This window comes from Trachemys scripta, chromosome 8 (genome assembly GCF_013100865.1).
Source record: "Trachemys scripta elegans isolate TJP31775 chromosome 8, CAS_Tse_1.0, whole genome shotgun sequence".
Taxonomy (NCBI): Eukaryota; Metazoa; Chordata; order Testudines; family Emydidae; genus Trachemys; species Trachemys scripta.
In genome coordinates, this window is record NC_048305.1 from 88,437,645 (window position 1) to 88,448,870 (window position 11,226).

General features: G+C 39.4%; 1 protein-coding gene across 6 annotated transcripts in view; it reads right to left on the reverse strand.

The window, feature by feature from the left end:
- Positions 1–11,226, reverse strand: part of LRRC7 (leucine rich repeat containing 7) — a 335,582-nt gene that overhangs the window by 138,681 nt on the left and 185,675 nt on the right. Inside the window, exon 1 of one of the 6 annotated variants that reach the window (XM_034779109.1) lies at positions 1,412–1,540. The exons of the other annotated variants lie outside the window; for them this stretch is intronic. The gene's annotated coding sequence lies outside the window, so the exon portion shown is untranslated. Of the gene's footprint in view, positions 1–1,411; positions 1,541–11,226 lie in introns of those variants that run through there. 6 annotated transcript variants of the gene reach the window in all.

An 11,226-nucleotide genomic window follows, 5' to 3' on the forward strand; every position in this document is an offset into this window, starting at 1 on the left:
GGATATGACATACACCATTTTCCTGTCCAGCTGGATACAAGGTGAAATTTTTTTGCTAGATAGTGATAAATGGAAGCGCTTGGGAAATGAAAAGCAACCAAAAGCAACAATGTTGCCTTTATTGCTGATGTATTATTTCCAAATAATACGTAGATTGTTTTCATACTACCTTTGTAAACAATAACCTAGATTTTAATTTGTTAATGATCCCACAATCAAAAATACATTCCCTCCAGGTCCTTGCCCTTTAAGACTTACTCTGTAACTTCTTAATTATCTCATGATACAATTTTAAATTTACTTGGAAAACCTGCAATTTAGCTTACTTTTCCCATTGCAGTGTAGTTATATTTTAACTAGTACTAATGAAAGTGTTACCATGTACACCCAGTAAAACTCACACATCAGTTTATTTGCATACCAACTAATGAATTACATGTGAAGCCAGTATCAGCTATAAAATTAACCTCAAAACAATATATACCATTTATACAGTGGTTTTCAATCTGTGGTCCGCGGACCTCTGTGGGTCCACGCACTATGTTTAAGGGGTCTGCAAAAGGTTGTCGTTACCATAGAACAATGATATGATGTCTAAAATTTCCAAAGACATCCGCATCTTCATTTGAAATTTTATAGGGGTTCGCAAATGAAAAGAAATGAAAACCACTGATTTATACAGTATAAGATGGTATATGTACTGTATAAAGCTAAGCCATGTGTAAATTAATGCATTATATATTATTGAATATATGTTATCTGGACTTCACAGATAATCCAATATGTTTAATTAAAAATTAATTTTCATCAGATAGAAAACATTCTTACACATGAATAGAGATAGCTATCACAAAAAAGTGATAATACAACACCCATTTCAATTTAGGAAAATTTGAAAACTCAGGATTTTGTACTCTGAAATAACAATAAACCGAGAATCAATAAATGTCATCAGGGACTATGACAAAATATTAAAGTAAGTGATTTGTCTCTGAAGACTTTAAATAACTCTAGAAGTTCTCATATTAAGTTAAGTAACTATCCTCCAACATTAAGTTTGCATGGGTCTCTTATGGCCGTTTAGAATTATTCTTATTATAAATATTATTTCTTAGGTCTACACAATCAACAAGGCATAACGCCTACTTCGGTTGCATGGCAATTAGGAATATTAATCTGCAAAATGCACAGCTGTGCACCAACATGTTGCAGAGGTTTGGCCAAGTGCATAATTAAGCAGAGATTCAAATAAGGAAAGTTGGATTTTCCCCTTCAGACCACATAGGAAAACTACTCAACATTTAACAGAGAGCAAATATTTTGCACAATATTCAGAAACAAAGAGGCAGCCTCCATCAGCATGTAGTATACCAAAACGGTTTGGTTTCATAGTATAGTGCAGGAGAACTACCTCAACACAGTCTACTCGTACTGATGCTCCTGATGCTGCCATTTCTGGTGCCCGAAAAGCTGCTGCCTCCACTTCCTCTGCTGTTCGTGCCACTGTACACTCTCAGGCGATGGGGCAAAGGGCACACTCTGGATCTTCAAATGCTAAGATGAGAAAAATCAATTTCAATGCCCAAAAGATGGAACTGCTGGTGTAGAAGGTGACTAAACACAACTATTTGGCCTATTGAAGTGGAATCTTGAGAGTTCTAATCTAATTCAATATAAAGAGGTTTGAAACAAGATGTTCTACTTTTCCTAGGGTATCACAAAGACATACGATTCTACAAATAGTAAATGGAAAGTGTTTTTCCCTTGTATCAGGTGGAATGAAAATGCATGCATATCTGACTGTCAAGGGAAAAAGTGTTTGTGTGTAGTATATAAAAAAAGAATTTCAAAAAAGGTCATCCTCTTGATAATATTTCCTCTTACATATGCTGCTAAAATTACTGTTAGCTCTGTTTATTGTAGAGTTGAACCGGAGCTCCAAAACAAGGATCTCAGTTTGGGTTCAGGTTTTGAACCCTACTGAATTTAGGGACTGGTCAGATTTCAGATTCTGCTTTGGTCCACTATACGGAGACCCAAACTGCACAATTTTGACCTGTATTACATCTGAATTTCTTCCCCTATATAACTTCCAAAGTTTTTAGGGGAGGAGAATTGGATACAGGATTTCAGTTCATGTCCATCTCTGTTTAATTGGTTATATGAGTACAGAACAAATCCCCATTATATAACAAAGTTCTCTACCCTATCTCATTTCTCTCTCAATATTCTTTATTGTGTTTTTCAAAATTTCCCATTTCCCCCCTCTTTTTACTTTACACCTTCCTTTTTGGATTTCTGCACCTTCTTCCTGCACAATGTGTCTTGCACGGCCAAAAAAAAAAAAAAAAATCAAGGCTGGAAAATATATTGCTATCCTCTTTTCTCAGTCCAAATGACATGAAAATCAGCCTTACGTGGTGCACAAATCTTCTCAGAATGTGCGCCATAGGGTTTGAGCCTATACAGGAAAACTTCTTGTATATCCCTAGAAGGAAGCCATTTGCTCACTATCCTCAGTGAATAAGTAAGCTATGTAATGTAGCACTGGCTGCTTTCTGTAGGATACCATGTTGAACAGAACCCGTTGAGACAGTAAGTAGCACTTATCTGCTGCTCCCTAGGTAGCAGCAAAAAGGGCATGATGGAGTGGCATCTCTGAGTGCACATCAAAGCCCAAATAAATATATTCTGTATGTTGTATTTCCAAACATAGTAAAAGAGCCAATATTTCCAGACAAGGATTAACTGCCTTTGCACAGGTTTCAGAGTGGTAGCCGTGTTAGTCTGTATCAGCAAAAACAACTAGGAGTACTTGTGGCACCTAAGGGCATGGCTACACTTGCAGATGTAGAGTGCTGTGAGTTAAACCCGCCTTCATAGAGCGCAGTAGGGAAAGCGCTGCAGTCTGTCCACACTGACAGCTTCAAGCGCACTGGCATGGCCACATTTGCGGCACTTGCAGCGGCATTGGGAGCGGTGCATTATGGGAAGCTATTCCAGCATGCAAGTGACTGCAACGTGCTTTTCAAATGGGGGTGGGGTGAGGTGGAGTGTGACAGAGAGTGTGTTGTGTGTATATGTAGGGAGAGAGAGTGGGTTTTTGGGGTGCTGAGAGTGTGTCAGCATATTGTCCTGTAAGTTCAGACCCCCCTATCCTCCCTCGCCTCTCTCTCTCACTCACTCAAAGCAAACAGTAAATGTTTGCTTTTTCTCAGAGCTGATAAGCAGCCGGCTTCTCCGAAACGGAGCTTTGAAAGGGCATTTCCGCATTCCTGCAGCCGATTTCACAACAATGACAAGAGTGGCCACTTGACATAAGGGGATTATGGGATGTTTCCGGAGGCTGATCACAGTGCAGAAACGCAACACCTCATTCACACTGGCGCCGCAGCGCTCTAGCAAGGGCACAGAAAACGTTATTCCACTCGCTGAGGTGGAGTACCAGCAGCGCTGTAGCTGCGGAGTCAGAGCGCTCTACGTGCCTTGCCAGTGTGGATGGGGAGTGAGGTAGGGCGCCCAGGCTGCTTTATTGTGCTGTAAGTCGCAAGTGTAGCCAAGGCCTTAGAGACTAATAAATTTATTTGGGCATAAGTTTTCGTGGGCTTATGATGAAGTGGATGAAGCCCATGAAAGCTTATGCCCAAATAAATTTGTTAGTCTCTAAGGTGTCACAAGTACTCCTCGTTGTTTTTGCCTTTGCACAGTTCACTTCTATTGGCAACTGAATAAATCCTAGCTCCCAAATTCCTCCTGATTGAGCCAGGCTGCCTCATCTAAAGCTACTGCCACCCTGGATCAGATTTGGGAAGGTTTTTTCCTAACTAGTAGCTCCAATAACTCCATCAGATTCAGGGGATCACTAATTCCTTCGTTTCATAGGTGGTATTTGAATATAGTAGTCAGTGGCTCCAGAGAGTGCCTGTATCACTATTATATGTAAGATCCATCCCATGGTCATGCATCAAACCTGGGATCACTTGCAGCGGAACTCTTGGCAGCCTTGCTCAACCACTCCTGTTGCATAGTTATTGAATACATGTATTCCTGGTTTTACATTATCTCTGATATAGTTGAGAGGTTATCTTCTTAGTACCTGGTAACACTATTTTCCTGAATGCTTAAATCAAGTAACCTCTTTTATAAACCAACTAAAACCAAAACCTTGAAAAAACTATTTCATTTCCAAACACTTATGTGCATCTGCTACCAAGTTATTAACCGCAACAGAGAGTCCTGTGGCACCTTTAAGACTAACAGATGTATTGGAGCATAAGCTTTCGTGGGTGAATACCCACTTCATCAGACGCATGTTCCTTATTCTGGAATCCCAGATCCTGGGCTGGGGATTGGTGCAGAATACACCACAGGCTGGGGGAGGGTGCATCTCCCCTTGCTTGCAGAGCCCTTTCACTGTAAGAGACTTTTGTATATCTAGCTATTTTGCAGGTACAGGCAGTAAGGAATAAGCATGAGTCCTTGACATTTTTTCAAGTATAAGATTGGGCCCACAGTGGAAAATGCTTTGAATGTTGCTCTTTAAAAGACTTTAATTTATTGAAAGATTCAGCAGTCAAAGGTAAATGTATTAGCATAACCATGTAATCACAGAATAATCAAAATGTAAGGCTGGAAGGGTCCTTGAAAGATCATCTAGTACTACCCCCTATGCTGAGGCAGGATACCTAGACCATCCCTAATGGGTGTTTATCTAACCTTTTCATAAAAGTGATTGAGATAGCACTTGTAAGCCTACTTCTTTGCTTAACTATCCTTTATAGTTGGAAAGTTTTTCCTAATACCTAACCTACATCTCCCTTGCTGCAGATTAAGCCCATTACTAATTCTTGTCATTTGAAAACTTATCAGGTCTCCCCTCACTCTTCTTTTCACAAGACAAAATGTGCCCAGTTTATTTTTTTAACCTTTCTTCAGAGGTCTAGTTTTCTAAACCTTTTATCATTTGCATTGCTCTCCTCTGGACTCTCTCCAGTTTGTCCACATCTTTTTAAAAGGTGGTGCCCACAAATGGACACATTAAAGTCTCACCAGTGACGGATAGAGCGGAACAATTACTTCACCTGTATTACATACAACACTCCTATTAATAAAGCCCAGAATTATATTAGCCTTTTTCACAACTGCATCATGCTGTTGACTCATACTCAATTTGTGAACCACTATAATCCCCAGATCCTTTTTCAGCAGTACTATTGCCTAGTCAGTTATTCCCCATTTTGTATTCGTGTTGTATTGATTTTTCCTTCCTAAGTGTAGCACTTTCCACTTATCTTGACTGATGTTAATTTCAGAACAATTCTCCAATTTATCAAGGTTGTTTTCAATTTTAATCCTGTCCTCTAAAGTGCTTCCAACCCCTCATTATTTGGTGTCATCCACAAATTTTATAAGCTTATTCTCCACCCTATTATCTAAGCCATTAATGAAAATGGACCCAACTACTGGACTACTGGACCCAAACCAACAGGACCCCCGATTAGATATGTTCTCCTGTTTTGATAGGAAACCTTTTCTAATTACTCTGAGTAACTTTCAACCAGTTTTTCACCCACTGCATAATAATTTCATCTAGACCACATTTCCCTAGTTTGCTTCTGATCCATGTCAAAAGCTTTACTAAAATCAAAACAGCTCACACCTACGGCTTCCCCCTATCCATTATGCCAGTAACCATGTCAAAGAAGGAAACAAGATTGGTTTGGCATGATTTGTTCTTAACAAATCCACCCTGGGTAGTATTATTAAAACTTTATTATCCTGCAGGTGCTTACAAATTGGTTGTTTAATAATTTGTTCCAGTATCTTTCCAGATATCAAAGTTAGGCTGACTGGTCTATAATTCTCCGGGCCCTCTTTGTTCCTCTTTTTAAAGATCGGTACTATGTTTCTCCTCCCATCCTCTGGGACCTTACTCGTCCTCCATGAGTTCTCAAACATAATTGCTAACGGTTCCAAGATTGCTTCAGGTAGTTCCTTAAATATTGTATGATGAATTTTATCAGGCCCTGCCAAACTAAATATATCTATCTTATTCAAATATTCTTTAACCTGTTCTTTCCCTGTTTTGGCTTGCGTTCCTTCCCTTTGTCTTCTCAATTTATCTTTTTAGTGAAGACTGAAGCACAACCCGGCTGCCCACTGTCTGCCTTTTTGATGTCATTCACTATTAGCTATGCTTCCTCACTAAGTAAAGGACCTGCAATTCCCTTCATCTTTCCTAATGAATTTATAGAACCTCTTTCTGTTGATCTTTGTCTCTTGCTAAGTGTAACTCATTTTGTACTTTTGCATTTCCGATTTTGTCTCTACATGCCTGTGCAATTCTTTTGTATTCCTCCTTAGCAATTTTGCTGTGTTTCCACTACTTATAGAATTCCTTTTTGATTTTCATGTCACTAAAGAGCTCCTGATGGTGACATATTGGCCTCTTAATATCTTTCCTAAGATTATTTTCAAAAATTTTTTTGATTCGTACCATGTATAGCAGTGAATCAATTTACTGTATCCTCCGGGACCGTTGCTGCCCCCAGAACCACTGCTGATCCGGCAGCCCACCTATGGTCATCCCAGCAGCAGCCAGTGCAGCTGGCCCTGGGCTGTCCCAGCAGCTGGCCCCAGGGCTAGCTGGTTGGGTGGTCCTGGGGTCAGCCGCACTGGCCATTGCAGCTGCAGAAGTCATAAGGTTCCGGAAAGTCTGTGACAGACTCACATCCTTACTTATATATTTTCTGTGGCAGTTAGTTAATGTAGTTTGTGCATCTAAAACCACTGTAGGTGATGCAGTGGAAAGTGAGAAATAGTAGTAAATTGTATTGACGTGTTCTTGTTGAATGTAATTATTCAGCAGGAACCATCCTGAATCAATTAATCACACTATAAGTCATCTTTAATTATGCAGTGGTCCAACACTCAGAAAAGTCAGTCACATTTTTTACAGTTAAATAACTATTACTCATTTTGTTTACGATTGTTGAATTACTGTATTTTAACTTAAACAAATTAAATAAATCGGACATCTTTCTTAATTAGCAACAAACTGAAAATTAGAGATGCTTAAATAGCAAAACATAAGTTATCCTTGTTTTGATACATATGAATATAACTGTACACCTTGGGCCAGATCCTGGCCTTGCTCAAGCAGCTGTGCATTGCTGAACACATTCTAGTCCCCTGGAAGCTCCCCATGAATAGGAAAAGCTTTCAGTGGCAGAGAACCACTGCTATACCTTCCTCTCTGCTGGCCTCAAGTGTAGAGGACATAACCAAGGAAAAAGGGCACAGTCGGAGCATCCCAGCATGCTGATGATCTCTGGCTGCCAGAATGGCTATATGCGGCCATGGGCTCTAACTTACACTAAGGCCCAGCCCAGCCATAACTTCAGGGTAGCATAAAGGTAGCTTAAAGCACCTTTGGCCTCCTCAAATCTGTTTTATGCCAAGTGCAGTTTGGCTGAAACAGAGAATTGGGCCCATAATTTTAAATTATGGTTAATGAACATTATTTTGTTTTTGTTTTTTAACCTAACAAACTCCGTCTCTGCAGTTTAACTTAATTAAAAGGATTGTAAGAATTAATATACAAATGCAGTACACAGTATAAATTGTCATTTTGAACAGTTACTGACTAAATTTTTGCAGCAATATTATATTGCAAGCATGCTTACAGTAATGAATCTTCACCTATATATGTCAGTTTTATAGTTCTTTGTTATGCACAAAACAGAACAAAATAATGATGAATAAAACCATCTTGCTTTCCAACTAAAAAAAATATAGAAAGAAGATTTCCACTTTAGATCATGCTTTTCTTACTCAAGGTACACTTAAAACACTTTGCAATCATAAGCCAGATGGTAGAAAAGTAACTATGTAGTCATTCAGCAATTTCTCACTGGCACTTAACAATTCATTTTACTGAGAGATGGAATACTGGCCAGAAAATTGGGTTCACGCTGCACACTGTGAAGCTTCTACACGGACAGCCATCAGATATTGACACAAAATATTTTAGTTTTATGTCTTATTCAGAGAGACAAATTCTACCAGTGGATGGGTCTGGCTCCAAGGGTAGAATTTATATATTAATATCTTGGCATGTGTGCAGTGCCATTCATTCAAGGATCTCAATGAACTTTACTTAAGCCTCTCAAAAGTTCTACAAAATTATTTTTACTTGAGGAACATCCTGGTTTATGGCTGATGGAAAACAGTCATGGAACACTTTATATTAGTAAATTTATATTGATTATTTCAGGGAACTCTGGAGTAATGTTATCCAGTCAGATCATACATGCATCTTAACTGGCTACAATGAGTTAAACTGATCTATTATCCTCTTCCCTAGAATTAAATGTGTTTTTCTGGACCTCTAATAGTTTTAAAATGCTAGTTTTAGTGGAAAAAACTGTGGCACTTGTGAAATTCACAGCTGTGAGATTTCTAAAGATGTCTAAATAAAGGCATGCAGAATATATGTAAAAATATATACATAGACATACACAAGCTTCTGGATGAAGACAAAAGGGGTGACATCATGTTAGGGGATCTAGTGTGGACCACCAAATCAAGAGGAGAGGGCAGATAAGGCATTTCTAGAACAACAGATATAGCCAAAACACAAGACCTGGTAGTCATGGGGACCTTTAATTAGCCAGATGTATTGGAAAAGTAATACAGTAAAACACAAAATGTCAAAAAAAAAAATTCTTGGAATGTGCAGGGGACTTCATGTTTCAGAAATAACTGGTGGTGCAACTATTTTAAACTTGATTCTGACCAACAGGGAGGACTTGGTTGCCAATCTGAAGGTGGTAGGCAAGTTGGGTGAAAAAGGAGAACAAAGAGGATTCAGGGACTTATAGATCAGTCAGCCTAACTTCAATACTTGGAAAGATACCTGAACAAATTATTAAACAATCAGTTTGTAAGCACCTAGAAGATAATATGGTGATAAGTAATAATCAGTATGGATCTGTTAAGAAGAACTCATGCCAAACCAACCTAATTTCCATTTCTGACAGAGTTACTGGCCAAGCGGTTAGGGAGGAAGCAGTAGACATGATCTATGTTTATTTTGATAAGGCTTATGACACAGTGCCATATGACATTTTTATGAGTGGTGTGGTCTAGATGAAATTGCTATAAGGTGGATAAAAAACTTGGTTGGCTTTCAAGTTAGGAGGATGTATCTAGTAAAGTCTTGCAAGGGTCTGTCCTGGGTCCAGTATTATTTAATATTTTCATTAATGACTTGGATAATGGGGTGGAGAGTAGGCTTTTGTGGATGAAGCCAAACAAGCACTTTGGAAGACAGGATTAGAATTCAAAATAATCTTGATAAATTGGAGAATTGGTCTGAAATTTACATCATTTAAGCCAAGTGGAAAGTGCTACATGTAGGAAGGAAAAATCAAATACAAAATGGGGAATAACTGAGTAGGCAGTAGTACTGCTGAAAAGAATCTGGAGGGTTATAGTGGATCACAAACTGAATTAGTCAGTGTGATACAGTTGTGAAAAAGGTTCATCATTCTGGGGTATATTAACAGGAATGTTGCATGTAAGACAGGTGAGCTAAATGTTCCATTCCACTCGTCACTGGTGAGGCCTCAGCTGGAATATTGTGTCCAGTTTTGGATGCCCGACTTTAAAAAAGATGTGGACAAATAGGAGAACATCCAGAGGAGAACAACACAAATGATAGAAGGTTTAGAAACCTGACCTATGAGGAAAGGTAAAAACAAACAAACACACACACAAAAAAAATCCCTGGGTATGCTTAATCTTGAGAAAAGAATCTGACAAAGAGTCTTCAAATGTGCTACGGGTTATTATAAAGAGGACGAGAAGTAATGGGCTCAATCTTCAGCAAGGGAGATTTTGGTTAGATAGCAGGAAAATCTTTCTAACTAGAAGGATAATTAAGCACTAGAATAGGATGCCAAAGGAGGTTGTGGAATCCCCATCTTTGGAAGTTTTAAAGAAAGGTTGATATCCCTGGCTATCAGGGATGGCCAAGGTATCTATTGGTCCTGCCTCTATGCAGGGGGATGAACTAGATGACATCTCGCGGACCCTTTCAAGCCCTACATTTCTACGGTAAGTTACAGCTTCTTGGTCTATATTTGGCCAATGAAATTAACCTTTGCTTATTCTACCCATTTTACAGATGGAAAAACTGAGGCAGAAAGCCCTTACATCACTTTCCCAGAGTCAGTAAGGGGATGATCTAGGTTTAGAAATGCCCTTTGTATGTGTGTGTGGGGCGGGGGAGGGAACCATATCTCTCACAATACAGCTCTCCTTCCAAGTGGCACTGCCAGCATAATTATGAGCCCACACCCTGTTGTAGCATTTGAATGCACAATTACTTGAACACAGGCAACACTGTTTTCTCCAAATATTTCAACAAAGATCACATTGGCTTCAACCAGTTCTGTTTAGCAGATGAAGTATTTCTCAAAACAGAATTTATTACTTATATTCTGTTCATATATTGTTAAATTGTAGTGCAATCTTGCAAGTAAATGGTAAGCTCTGCAATACGGATAAACATACTGCTTTTGTAATTTTAGCCAAGTTTTACATATGCAATAGCGAAAACATTAGGAGCTGATTCTCATTGACATCTATAGCAGTGCTTCTCAAAGCCAGTCTGCCACTCGTTCAGGGAAAGCTCCTGGTGGTCTGGGCCGGTTTGTTTACCTGCCGCGTCTGCACCTACACCTGCACCAAGGAATGTGCTGGCCGCTGCTTCCCACAGCCCCCATTGGCCTGGAGCAGCAAACCATGGCCAGTGGGAGCCGCGATCGGCCGAACCTGCAGACGCGGCAGGTAAACAAACCGGCCTGGACCGCCAGGGGCTTTCCCTGAATAAGCGGCGTCCCGACATTGAGAAGCACTGATCTACACTATTCTGATTTGGCAAGGTTTTACTTCACAAGTAATAGGGCAGTGGAGAATCAAGCCTTCCGTTTTCTCTCACTAGATGCTGCCTAGCAATAACAAACAGGGTATACAACTATATGCATCCGAAGAAGTGGGCTGTAGTCCACGAAAGCTTATGCTCTAATAAATTTGTTAGTCTCTAAGGTGCCACAAGTACTCCTGTTCTTCTTTTTTTAGGGTATACAACTATAACCCAATAAACGCTCTCTAAAGAATACATGATATGTGCTTTGTAACCTGATTTGTTAGTTTTGCCTT